Raw genomic sequence first — 13,775 nt, 5'->3', positions numbered from 1 at the left:
CTGCTATGTAGTCTTAACACTGCCTTGCTAAATCACCCAGTAATTATTTTAGAGGTCAAAATGTGACTGATTCACAGGTAAAGCAGTCGAGATACAACAATAAAGACTCCCACGAAAATTTTATTAAAAAGAAAAAAAAGTAATTAAATCAAAGTTCAAGACGCTGCTACAAGGCAACAGTATACTGCTTTTATTCATGCTAAATAGATTTTGAAGATATATTTGAATAGATCAAATGTCCTGCACCAGTTTTTCAACATATAGTGCAGAAGAAAGCCATTTATTATTTCTCCAAATATCACCCTTTTAAAACATTATTCTAAGATTTCTGATTATAAGACAGTTTACCTACTAGTAGTTAAAAGGTTTTTATCACTTCTCTAAAAAAGAATCCATATAAAAGAAAGAATGGGTTTTGGCAGGAAGTTAGGAAGGCAGTAAAATCTAAAGGTCACAGGAGTAGAATTTTCAATTCAAGAGCAATTGCTATATATCCTTTTGAAAATTTTTGAGAACTGAAGTATGTGTTCCAAATAAAAGTTTCCCCCGCTTTAAATAACCCTGGATGCAGCTATTTTTTTCTTATATTCTTAGATAAATTCCTCAGAACTCAGAATTAGGATTGAATAAAATCAGAGAATGTTTAGAGCAGAGAATAAGTATCATCCAATTCATTTTGTAGAAACTGAGGCCCAGAGCCAGGCAACAGGCTCAAGGCCACCTCACGAGTCAGCAGCAGTGTGGGGGTTCGTCCCCAAACTGTAGAAATCAGAAGGCCACATCCGATTTTTTAAACCTGGTTTCTGAAAACCAAAAGATAAAATGGTGGTGATTCATTTTTAGCTGCTTGTCAACGTATTTATAATCCTTATCTGAAAAGTCTTCTCAAAATTGTGGTTTTAGTTTAGTCTTCAACAAAGACTGCTCCTGACCTCTGAGGCAACTTGTCTTCTGGGCTACATGGTTTTTCTTCTGAGCAAGAGACTGCTGGGGATCGTTCTCTCTTTTCTTTTAAACTTTATTCTGAGACTGGATTTTCCCCTAGAGCAGCATGAACTTTCCTGTCCATGTCTGGAGTTACTTTCTTTACATGTTGAGAGAATTGTTTCTTGTTGGCAGCATCATCTTCTTCCATTAAGTAACACACAGAATCTGGAACGTTCTTATCAATGATACCCTTCCAAAGTACTTCTGCACTGAGTTTCTCACTTTCTGAATATAACCAGGGACTCATTTGGTACTGTGAAAGGCAGAAAAGCTTCTTCCCACAGCTCCCTTCAGAACCCCCAAAACTTTATTTCCAGTGGCAGTTGTGGTCTGAACCGCATCCAAATACAAATGCCTTCACATTATAATGTGGGAGCTCATGACTATAAGCCACACGGACTGTCACAGCCACTTCTGTTACAGACACAAGCAATCTGACAAATGGTATCTTCATCAGTTACATAAACTATTATAATCTATTTAATTTATCCTGGATTACTAAGCATTTCCAAACATAGTAATCAGTTTTACCCTCTCGCCTTCTTCTAATTTTCACTTGGTATCTCTTGAAATAGGTCTTATTCTTAACAATTTATTCTTGAAAACCCTATCCTATAGAACACAGACCCATGTCTGTGGCTCACCACAGACCTACAGCAATGGCAAGAACTTTTTATAATTTAATTCATACTGTTAACAAGAAAACACAGTTGATGAAATAAGAACGTGTTTTCAAAGTCTATTCCAAGAACTCTATCAGAGTCTAGTAACTCTTTGTTTTAGTTTGCTCAGGTTGCCATAAAATACAATTTTCTGTGTGGCTTAAACAACAGAAATTTATTTTCTTCCAGTTAGAGAGGCTAGAAACTGAAATCAAGGTGCCAGCATGGTCAGATGCTCGTGAAGGATCTCCTCCTGACCTGTGATAGATGCCTTCTCGTTGAGTCTTCACATGATGAAGAGAAAGAGAAAGCTTTCTGGTGTCTCTTCTTATATGGACACTAATTCCATCATGAGGGCCCCATCCTAATGACATCACATAACCCTAATTGCTTCCCAAAGAACCAATTTCCAAATAACATCACAGTCGGGGTTAGGGCTTCAAAACATGAATTTTGAGAGGATACAAACATTCAGTCTGTCACACTCTTAAAACTAACTAAAAATTGCTAGAACATAACTCAGTATTGGTCATTATTCATTACTTTTGTTTTATTCATAGAGAACCCATTTGGATTACATTTGCAGATGTCTGGAAAGTTCTCTTTTTTTTAAGATTCTATTTATTTATTTGACAGAGAGAGAGACAGCAAGAGAGGGAACACAAGCAGGAGGAGTGGGAGAGGGAGAAGCAGGCTTCCCGCTGAGCAGGGAGCCCGATGCGGGGCTCTATCCCAGGACCCTGGGATCATGACCTGAGCCGAAGGCAGACGCTTAACAACTGAGCCACTCAGGCACCCCTGGAAAGTTCTATCTTAATGACTTTGATTACTGAATCTGGCCCATCTTTCTTGAAATAAGTCTATTACTGCATCCTTAAAAATTGCTATGCCTATAAATTATCTTCTCTCTCATCCATTCTATTTTTGTTTATTTTTATCTGGAACTTACCAGCAATGTGGTATTTACTTAACACTTCTAAGCTTAATTTTTTTCATCTATAAAATAGTAATAATACTATCACCTACTTTATAAGATTTTTTGAGACTTAAAATGAGACATCCTAAGAAACACTCAGTAATTATTATTATTTTGTTGGTGGTGGTACTGGTCATGAAAACAGTGGAAGAAGTGAGGGGATACAATTACTAGTAGTATTTTGAAATCTGGAATATTGCTTTTATTGGGCTTATCATCTGCCTCAATGATTGTGAAATAATAGAAATAGATATTACATTCTGTGCCTGGTTTCTGACACAAAATTAAAACCCTTGTAATTTCCTAAGTGATAAGAACACTGGGAGCATCTTTTGTTCTAACATTTTGTCTTTGACCCTGTTTCCTGACACAGAGCTCTTAAATCCCTTGGAATTTCCTGGATGATAAGAATATTTTTGTTCTAATGAGGCAATGTTTGGTGGGCTCCTGGATGGGGGCTGGTCACCAGAAAGATCAAAACATGATTAGAAGCTTAGAATTTTCAGGCCCACACTCTACCTTCTGTGAAGGGGAGAGGGGCTAGAAATCGGGTGAATGACTAAAATGTTGCCTATGTGATCAGCCCTCCATAAAAATCTCAAAAGTCCAAGGTTCAGATAGCTTCTGTGTTGGTGAACACATCCATGTACTGGGAGGGTGGTGCATCCCAATTCCACAGGCATCCCACATATTTGGTGATCAGAGAAGTCAGAAATAAAGTGTTCTGTGTGAGTGGTAAAGAAGAAACTCACAGGAGTGTTTTCCTTTGCATGAGATTGTTTTCTGAAGTATCAAATTACTATTCCTTTTCCCAATGTGGTTTTATTTAAGCCATTATGTTTTTAATGTTATTGTACTTTCTCTTCCCCATCCTATTATTGCTTAACAAACTGAAGTATTAAAGGACTTTATTGAGAGCCTTAAACAGATTCTTTCTAAAATATCTTTTTATCAATGAATTTTAAAACTGGATCATAGGGTAGTTTTATTTTAACTTTTTTTTAAAAAGATTTATTTATATATTTGAGAGACAGAGAAAGCACACGAACGGGGTGGGGGAGAGGGAGAGAGAGACTCCTCAAGCAGACTCCCCGCTGAGCGGGGAGCCTGACACAGGGCTCGATCCCATGACCCTGAGATCATGACCTGAGCTGAAATCCAGAGTCAGCTGCTTAACTGACTGAGCCACCCAGGCATCCTTATTTTTAACTTTTTGAGGAACCTCCATATTGTTTTCCAGAGTGGCTGCCGACAACTTTTCCCTATTTACTTGTTCATATATTTGCTTCTCTTGACTGAAGTTTAAAACATTTTCTGAGGCTTCACTTGGTTGCTTTTTTTTCTTCATTAGTTTAGTAATTCATTCTTACAAACTTAACTCATCTAAACTTGATAATGTTCAAAAGTGAACTCCGAATCCTTCTCTTAAAACCTGCTTCACTGCAGCCCTCCCCTACTAAGTTAGTGGCAAACTGCTTCCAAAGTCTAAACCAGAATCTTTGGATTCATCGTTGTTTCCTTTCTTTCTTATGTCACATCCATGTTGTCACCAAATCCTATTCATTCTGTCTTCAAAATACATCCGGAATGTGATCACTTCTCAGCACCTCCAAGCTACCTCCCAGGTGAAAGTCACCATCACTCCTCACCTGGGTTAGCGCAGAAACCTCCTACCTGGCCTCCTGCTCCCACCCCTTGCCCTCCTGCAGTGAGTCTGTTCTCCACACAACTCACACTGTAAGTCTGACCATGCCACTCCTCGGCTCAAAACCCTGCGTGACCCCTGGCTCCACTCAGAGTATAGGATGAAGCAAGCACAGTGGCTTTCACTCCTAGGGCACCTAGACCCCTGCCACCTCCTTGGCCTTATGTCTTTGACTGTCCTCCTCGTACTGCTCTTTCAACTTCTGCCTCATGGGCCTCTTCGCCGTTCTTTACGTTGGCTACAGCATCAGTACCATCATCACTGCCGCCCCCCCTCAGCTGGTATCTGCAGGGTCAGTTTTGCCAAGTTGTTGCTTATATGTCACCTTCCAAACGTGACGGGCACTGATCACTTACTGGACTCTAGGTAGTTTTCCTGCTGACCATAGCTAGAGGACGTGTATGACCAAAGACAGGTGGGTACGCACAGCCTAGAGCTGGTGTATACTCATTTTTGAAAGAAGAGAAAGCTATTCAGGCTTAGTGTTATGAGACACTTAGGTTGATGGTGATGATGATGGTAAAGATGACCAGTATTTATTGGGTACTATATACCAGGCACTATGTCAGTGGCATTACATGTATTACTTTCTAAAAAATCTCAATATCAACATTATGAGGTACTCTTATTCCCAATTACAGATGAAGATTGTGAGGTGCCCTCAAAACTCTAAGCAGTACCTCTGTTTCTAAAGACTTCTTAAAACTGGATCATGGAAGGGCTGTCTTTCAGGAACACAGGAGTTATCCAGTAAAAATCAACACCTTTTCCTTGTATAATTCACTAATTACATGCTCTAGGTAATGCAAAAATTACTCCCTTACCTCCCTTTGCCTGCAACCTTCACCCCTTCTTCTCCATTTCCCCATTCATCCCCCTCTAAGCACGTCATAGTCATGGACAGTGACAATCCTCAGATTCTTAGCACTAAGAATCTTAGAGTTTACCTAATCATCAAATCCAAAGTCTTCATTTTTGAGCCAATAAAACTGAAGCACTCACACACAAAATTCCTTCTTGAAGTTAATGTCTAGTTAATGGCAGAAGGGACCACAATTTTTAGGAGTGATGTGACTTGGTTTCCAGTCCCAGCTGACATAAGAGACAATCTACCTGGCCATCCTACAGTCTGCACTGGACCCTCATGAATCAGCTTTATGTGCTGATTATTAATATGTATGACTCAAAAGTAGAAAGGGAAACTTTTTCCTAGAATGAGTATTCATGTGTTGTTACAAAATGTTGCTTGTTCTCCATTCTTTGCCTCTCCAGCTTCAGTTGTTCATGATTCTATTCTTAAAATCAGTTCCAGAAGAAAACCCTCCTTATCTCTTGGAAATTCATCAGCCCTCCTTTCTGACTACATCTCTCTATAGAGAAGGCATTAGATGGAAGGTTTGTAAAGCTTTCATTGTGGAATGGACCTGGAGTGTGTAAAAAAGGAAAAAGACTCTCCAAAAGATATGTATTCCCATCTTTTACTCACCTTAGCCCTGAAACACAAAGAAAATTTTGCTGCCATATCACATCCATGACTAACATTTTTGAACTCAAAGAATTTACAAAAACAACCTCTGAGAAAATAATGAAATTTTATAACACTATGAAACCAGTTATATGTGTTTTTACCATTTCCTCTTAAATATCTTTTATTATTTAAATATAGTCTTCAAATGAATTTGGCAGGAAAGATAAGATCACTTGAAAAGTACTTGTTTCAAGGACTAGTGGGGCTTAAGGGAGGAAGAGATGCATGAAAGAGTAGGTAGAAAACTTTTTTTTCCTATCAAAACATAAAGGGATCTTTTCCTTAAAATCTAGCTTACGAACACAATTTTTAAGCTAATTTCAGTAGCATTATTATGATTAGTAAATGACATTTACTCATGGGGAAATTTAAGCAAAGTAATTAACACTCCTGGTGAAAGTAATGGAACTCTAACTTCCTCCAATGTTAAAATCACAGGCCTAACTACCTCAAAGTACTTTAAAGGCTGTATCATAGAAGAAATAATAGAATTGGTCATAGAAGCAATTCATTTTTAGTGGTACTAGAGGTATGTCTCAATAGCCCAGAAATTCAGTGTTAGCTGGCAGTCTGCCCAACAAACAAGCAAACCCAAGGACCCTTAGAGACTGTCTCTCCTATTTATTGTGTAAGTCCTTGGAAAATCTTCAATTTGATTCTAGATAAGAAAAAATAATCCCCACCATACACCATTTTTAAGTTTAGGATTGAAACTTTCAAACCTGCTTTGAATTAGAAAGACTGCATCAATGTTGAGGAAGATAAAAATGAGATAAAATAAAATGCAAGTTATCTGCTCTGCTCTTCAATGGACAGATGGGGATTAGACCAAGTTTATTATAGCACCTTAAATTTGTTTTTAACAATCAATTTTTATACTAAGTCCTAAAGGAATGTGCTTATTTACTTTCCAATTTACATGTGCAAATCTAAGAAAGAAGCAATATTCAGCATATATCTATAGGCGAATTTGGTCATTTCTTTTGCTTGTAATAATGTGACATATGCCCAGTACCATTTAGATCAGGTTAACTTAAATCTTCATTCAATGATTTCAGTTAATTTAAAAAAACTTTACTTTATATGCAAGATGTAAAACTGTTCTTAGTGTAACAAATTCATCAGTGCCCCACAATATTATAAAGAAGACTCTTTAAATACCTAATTTATCAGCCATTTGGGTATTTCTATTAGGCATTTCTTATTCTTTTTTTTTTTTATGTTATGTTAGTCACCATACAGCACATCATTAGTTTTTGATGCAGTGTTCCATGATTCATTGTTTGCGTATAACACCCAGTGCTCCATGCAATACGTGCCCTTCTTATCCTAATAAGCTTACGTACATTGATCAAGGAACTCAACAGATCACCCATACAACAGGCTGGGCCCATTATTAGAAGCAACTATCCCCCATTGTAGCACAGCCTACAAAACAGTTTGTGTATACTGAAAGCAATTTGCATATATTGTTACTAAATGTAATTAAGTACAGCAAAATAAACTTGTCTATTCTTTCTTCTTTCTCATTCTACGTCTTATCTTTTTGTCTTTGATTTCATCCTTCTCTTCTGCATTCTTAAAACTTCTCTTATCATATTTTTTTATATTTTCTAGTTTCCTTAGCTTCCATTAATGAAATCATATTTGTCTTCCTTTCCTGACAACTCTTTACCTTACTGAAGTCTTACTGCAAACAATCTTTCAACTGTACTTTAACTATGAGACAGCCATACTATGCCACAGAACTACAGACGTCAAAGAATTTTACTTAATAGATTAGGGTAAAAAATCCTTAGCTAGAGCATGCTATAAGGGGGAATACATTGTCAAGGAGCAGGTAATTTTCTTTCTTTTTTTTTAACCTTTTTAAAATTTTTTTAGAGGGAAAGTGGGGGAGGGGCAGAGGGAAAAGGAGAGAATCTTAAGCTGGCTCCGCGGTGACGCTGGACTGGATCTCATGACCCTGAGATCCTGACCTGAGCCAAAATCAAGAGTCTGATGCTTAACCGACCAAGCCACCCAGGAGCCCCAGGGCAGGTAACTTTCTAAATTCCCTCAGGGATGGTACCTCAACACAGCTCACTGATGTATAAAGTAGAACTGACAATGTATAAATAGAACAGCAAAGTCAAACCTCACTGGAAATAGAATTTACAATGGCGACTTTCCAGTAATCATGAAGCCTCTGTTAGCTGGGAGGGTAATGAGTTTTGACCTACTTCTTCAGGCACCCACTCAAAAGCCTGATCATCATTCAGTCATAGGAAATTGAGAAGCCTGGGTGGGGGGTGGTGACCAGAACTTTTCACTGACATGCCTGGAGACTATTGTTTCTAAGTTCCCAATGAGCTGGTATTTGGGGAATACAGGGTATTCTGCTTGGGTAAGACTTATTCCTTGCATAAGAGATACCCAAAAATGGAGGAACATAATTGGTTATCAATGTGGGAAAGAATCTAAGGCGCACCATCTACACATACACACCATACAAACATTGTTGTGCTCTGTTTGGCCGAGGTTGAAACTGAGCTCAAAACCCCGAGAAGAGGGGTTCCAGAGAAATACGGGGATTCGGACTCTACCTTTGCAAAGTGTAAAGTGTGCACAAGCCACTATAAATGACAGAGGAAGCGGTGATCAGTGTCAAGGGTAACGTGCGTGGTTGCAGATGAGGCTGAAGAAGCAGACTTACTATCTTGTATATCTTGGCTGAGGTTTTTGCACACCAAGTTCATATACATGCTCACGTATGGGGGGTACAGGAAGAAATATAACTTTTAAAGCAGGAAAATAGCATAATCAGATGAGAATTTTAGAAAGGATGACTTGAGAAAAGATGCTGAGATTTCTAGCTTCTGCTACCTTGAGGGTATCTGATGGTTCTTAATTTAGCCAAGAAAGGAAAAGCACCCAAAAGCGCAGCTTTCAGGGAAAGAACAAAGTTCAGCTTGGGGTCGTTATAATATTAGGTTATTGTGAAAATAAGTGTATGTCTGCTTATGCAAGCTGAAAATAAATCCGTCGATGAACATAAAAGAGACAGCATGTATTTTGTCACTTCTTTCCCATAGTTCTGTACAAATTTTACAAACCGGTGTCTACACAGCTCATGGCATGAATGTGAAATGCCACAGGGTTCGTGATGCTTATGGACCAGGGGTGAGGGATGGGGAGAAGGAGGGGTGGGTAATGGCATGTTATAAAGCAGCATGATGTGCAGGGGTGGGGAGTGTGTGTGTAAGAGTGAGTGTTCATTTGGACGAAGACCACATGCCTGCCTACAGATGTATGTGTTAGAAAACAGGCTTATGGTGGGGAAAAAGTGGATAATACATATAGACAGTCATACATGTATTTCTCTGGAAAATATTTGGTTGTTCTTGTTCGAAATCAGCATTTTCTAAATTATGCAGCTGTGTTTCTTGGAACACAGCTGCTGATAAACTGTTAATAGGTGTTCCATGAAGGAAGCTCCTTGTGTTCAGATTAGTTTGGGAAAGCTGTGGGCAACATCTGTCTTCGGAGAGCCTCAAAGGGCCTTGAGGACTAATGAAGGCACTGAGAAGTCCTCCAGGGAAGTGACCCTCTTCATTTTTTTAGTATAGCATTTTCAAACTTATTTGACATAAAACTCCTTCATTTAAAGAACATATATGAATAACTGAAGGGATACTGGTATTCAAAAAAAACAGTTTGGTAAAAGCTGATATAAATGTGTCCAGAGCAGCAGAAATGCAGGGTGATAATGAAGAAAGTGACTTTGATAAATATGGGCAAATCCAATACCAAATTTTCAGGTCAAATATAATTCCTTGCAGGCCTAATCATTCCTGCAAATTATCTTCAAAGTTAAATTAGCTCTCAAACTTCTTAAGCAGGTAGGTCTTTGTGTACAGATATTAACTTTATGTGATTTGCATTTTAAAAAAGGAATGATTTCAGGCTTTTCTATACAAATTGAGAAGCTATTAAAGTGTGCTCTAAGTATGTGCTGTCCCTTCGGTGACTGAAAACTCTAATTTGCAATCTGATGAATATGACATCTTTTGAATAATGCAAACTAAGAAAGTGCTAATTGGTTTCCATGGTCATACCTACAGCTTCATGAAAATGGATTAGGAACATAAAGAAAAATGCAGAATATATGATTGCAGAGCCATTTAAATTATAAATGAAAGACAGTCTAGTTGAATAAAATGCCAAATAACAACAGTGATAATTTTAATAATAGGTGATGAGCATGATTTGCACCTGCTTTGCATCAGATACTGTTTAATAGGCTCTGTACAATATGTCTACTCCTCATCTGCAAAAACAAAACACAACAAAACCTGAGGCTAGGCAAGCTAATCAATAAAAAATAAATAAAAATTACAGGTCACATTTATTGAGCACTTACTTTGTGTCAGGCGCTGTTGTAAACATCTCACATTAGTAAGTCTTGTGAGCCTCACCACAACCCTGTGAGATGGGAACTATATTGTCCCCATTCCACAGATGAGCTCACACACTGACGTCAGAGTACTCCACCATCCTGCTAAGCAAGAGAAGAGCCAGAGAGCCAGATTCGGGTATGTATGGATTCAGATATGTCTCTAAATCACCTACTCTTTCTACTTCTCCACTGTTCTGATCGCATGATATGTGTACAGTCTGCATATTCTGATTTTATACTAAATTGATATAAATTTAACAGTAATTAGAAAGTGGCTCATGATAATTTTAGGCAATTGTGTCCCCAAAGGACATTGATACATAATCAGTAGGAGAAGCAAATGTCCCTACTTCTGTGTTTGATGTCTCTTTTTATTCTCAAGTCTGGTCCTGAGAAATGTCACTTGAATTTACCTCTGTAGATAGTTTATGATATATTCAGGAATAAAATGCATCAGTAAACTCTAACAGCAATTGACATACTGGGTTATATTCATGAATTTCGGTCCTGATTTCAATGCTATACTGTTAAAAGTTTTAAGTAAAAAAAAAAAAAAATTAATTTTTTGGCCAACTCTGTTTCTGTTTTGACCAAACTGCTCTCCATATGTCTCTTGCTGGTATCTGCCACCTGATAAGAAGCCATATCTGATGTTAGAGGGGTTAAAGCCAGAATTTAGGTTTCAGGTATCTATTTCTCAGATAATAAAAATAATACATTTGGATCAATGGTTAAATTGACGCCTCTGCCACTGACCATTTTAGAGAATTGTGGATGTTACATTTTAAGAAAGAACTTCAGGGGTGTCTGGGTGGCTCAGTCAGTTGAGTGTCTGACTCCTGGCTTTGGCTTAGGTCCTGATCTTGGGGGTGGTAGGATCGAGCCCCGTGTGGGGCTCTGTGCTCAGTGGAGAGTCTGCTGGAGATTCTCTCCCTCTGCCCCTCTCCCCTCCCCCTTTTGCTCTCTCTCTTCCTCAAATAATAAATAAATCTTAAAAAAAAAATGAAAAAAGAACTTCAACAAACTAAACAAGCAAATGAAGCAAACATTGAGTTATGGTTGAGGGAATTAGTAAGTTTAATGCAAGAAGCAAGGATAACAATATTGATAGAGTGCTTTTCTCTAATGCGAAGCAGTGCAAAGAACTTTACTACATTTATTAATTGCTCAGAATTACCCTAGGAGGGAGGTCATTACTATCTCTATTAACAGATGGTACAGAGAGCAGGCAATATGCCTCGGGAGACACAGCTGGTGGCAAAGCTGGGACTTGAACCCAAGTCTGGCATAAAAGCCTGCTGTTCTTTCTACTACACATCACATTCCTTCCTCAGAAAAAAAGGAGAGACGATTTAAAGTTGGACAAGAGCTGCTTTCAAACGTAATCATAGCAAAAAGGCATGAAGCTTGTTCTCCTAAACTCCATGAAGGAGAGTGGGGGCCAAGGCCAGGACATCAGATTCGAGATAAGAAAGGAACACTTTTCTGACACTCACCTGTCTGAAAATGGGAAAGATGTTTGCACTCCCTGTCGCTAAAGGGGTCTAAAGAGAAGCTGAAGTGCCCAGATCTCTTCTGTTCTCAAAAATTATTTAATTTTAAGATTCTAAACAAAATATATATAATACCAAAGACACTTCTCTCTTGGTCTCCATTTTCCATCCTGTCCCAGCTGCGTGACCTAAAGGAAGTCAAACCGTGTTCCTCAGTTGACCTCTGAGTACAGCAGGAATATATCACCTTCCAGGCAATGTTATTAGAAGACTGGATAAGACATGTGACATACTTAATCCATCATAAAGCTAAAATAGTGTCAGTTACCTCTTCCTGCACGTTTACAAGGTCAGAGTCTGTCAGAATCTGAGGCGTTTTCTGTTTTCTTCACTTGGGTCATGCCAAAAACAGTGAAGGAGACACTCTGTAGATACAAGGCTCTCCCCTTACATGTGCATCTGGATCAATCATGAGTGTGCATTTGCTACTGACTTGCATGTTTTCCTGCTTGCTCACTCCCAAAGAAAAAAATGCAGAGTTCTTATGCATTGCTCTCAGGGTTTATAATGAACATTTTTAGTAAATTCTATGCAAAAGCATCAATGAAGTAGCTTTTACATGCCATCTTTATCTTCTGACTTTTCCACTGGTGCATTCAATAAAGTATACTACTATTCTGTTTTATAATAATCACAGACATGCTATTCCCTCTCAAAGAGGGTTGTTTTTTTTTTTTTTTTTTTTTGTTTTTTTTTTCAGCTGCCAAGGTCTATTGTCCTTATTTAATATACAAAATGTTTCAGACAGGGGCGCCTGGGTGGCTCAGTTGTTAAGCGTCTGCCTTTGGCTCAGGTCATGATCCCAGGGTCCTGGGATCGAGCCCCGCATCGGGCTCCCTGCTCGGCAGGGAGTCTGCTTCTCCCTCTCCCACTCCCCCTGCTTGTGTTCCCTCTCTCGCTGTGTCTCTCTCTCTGTCAAATAAATAAATAAAATCTTTAAAAAAATGTTTTAGACATACATAAGAATTGGTGTTGTGGAACCATCAGAACTTTCTGCTGGTTCCTACTTTCTGATACCTAAAAAAGCTAATTGGAAGACTTTTAAAAGAGAACAAAATATATTCAAAATATACGTGACTATTAAAATATTTGGCTGTAATTTTTTTAAATCCTTCTGAAGTTCAAATAAATATTGATAAGAAAATATGTCATTAAAGAAGTATTCATCATACATATAAGTTTAAAGACTATAATCTGGTGCTTAAATTAAGACTTGCATAACTATTATTTGCATAGAGGAAAGGAGCAGTGATAGGAAATGCAAACTCTATGAAAATTTAATTCCATTTGAAATGAAAAAGAAATTTATCCTTTAAAACTCTTCTGTCAATCTGTGGCCACTGTTCATCACAAGGACTATGGAGGTTCATATGTATTCATGCATTTCAGTAACAAACATTCTGATCCATTGCCCTGTGGGCTAAAGAACATGCGTAGGCTCCCAACCTGTGAGAAGTTCGTGACAATTTCAGCTTTTTATCATTCTGAGTATGCTTATGTAGAAAACTGTATGTCATAGCCCAAGGAACCCCTCCTTATCATTACTTCCAGCTCTCAAGCTAAGAACATGCCTTTGGGAGATTAAATTAAAAATATGTGTTTGTTTTTTTTATTGTTTTCTTACTTTTAGAAACAAAATTGAAATGAGCATCTGTGTGTGTGTGTGTGTGTGTTTAAGAAGGTTAAATTAAGCAAAACACCAAAAACTAAAAATCTAAAGACTTCATAATTTTGAACTTACTTTATCTAAGCACATATATTTGACAACAGTGCAAAAAAATGTATTCCTGGTTTGTGAGAAAGCAAAATAATCCTAAAATAATATAGATGCACAAACACATACCCATCTACATAATCTATGACATATTTATATATGCATAAATATATACTTATAAATGTTACTTAAAACAGGCAAATTGAAAGACA

The 13,775-nt window shown here is 37.9% G+C and overlaps 1 protein-coding gene across 5 annotated transcripts in view; it reads right to left on the bottom strand.

The window, feature by feature from the left end:
• The window catches only part of INPP4B (inositol polyphosphate-4-phosphatase type II B), a 368,840-nt gene that overhangs the window by 230,796 nt on the left and 124,269 nt on the right, over positions 1–13,775 (bottom strand). The window lies entirely within an intron of this gene.

Source organism: Neomonachus schauinslandi, chromosome 2, assembly GCF_002201575.2.
Source record: "Neomonachus schauinslandi chromosome 2, ASM220157v2, whole genome shotgun sequence".
In the NCBI taxonomy this organism is placed as follows: domain Eukaryota; kingdom Metazoa; phylum Chordata; class Mammalia; order Carnivora; family Phocidae; genus Neomonachus; species Neomonachus schauinslandi.
This window is presented reverse-complemented; position numbering and strand designations above follow the sequence as displayed.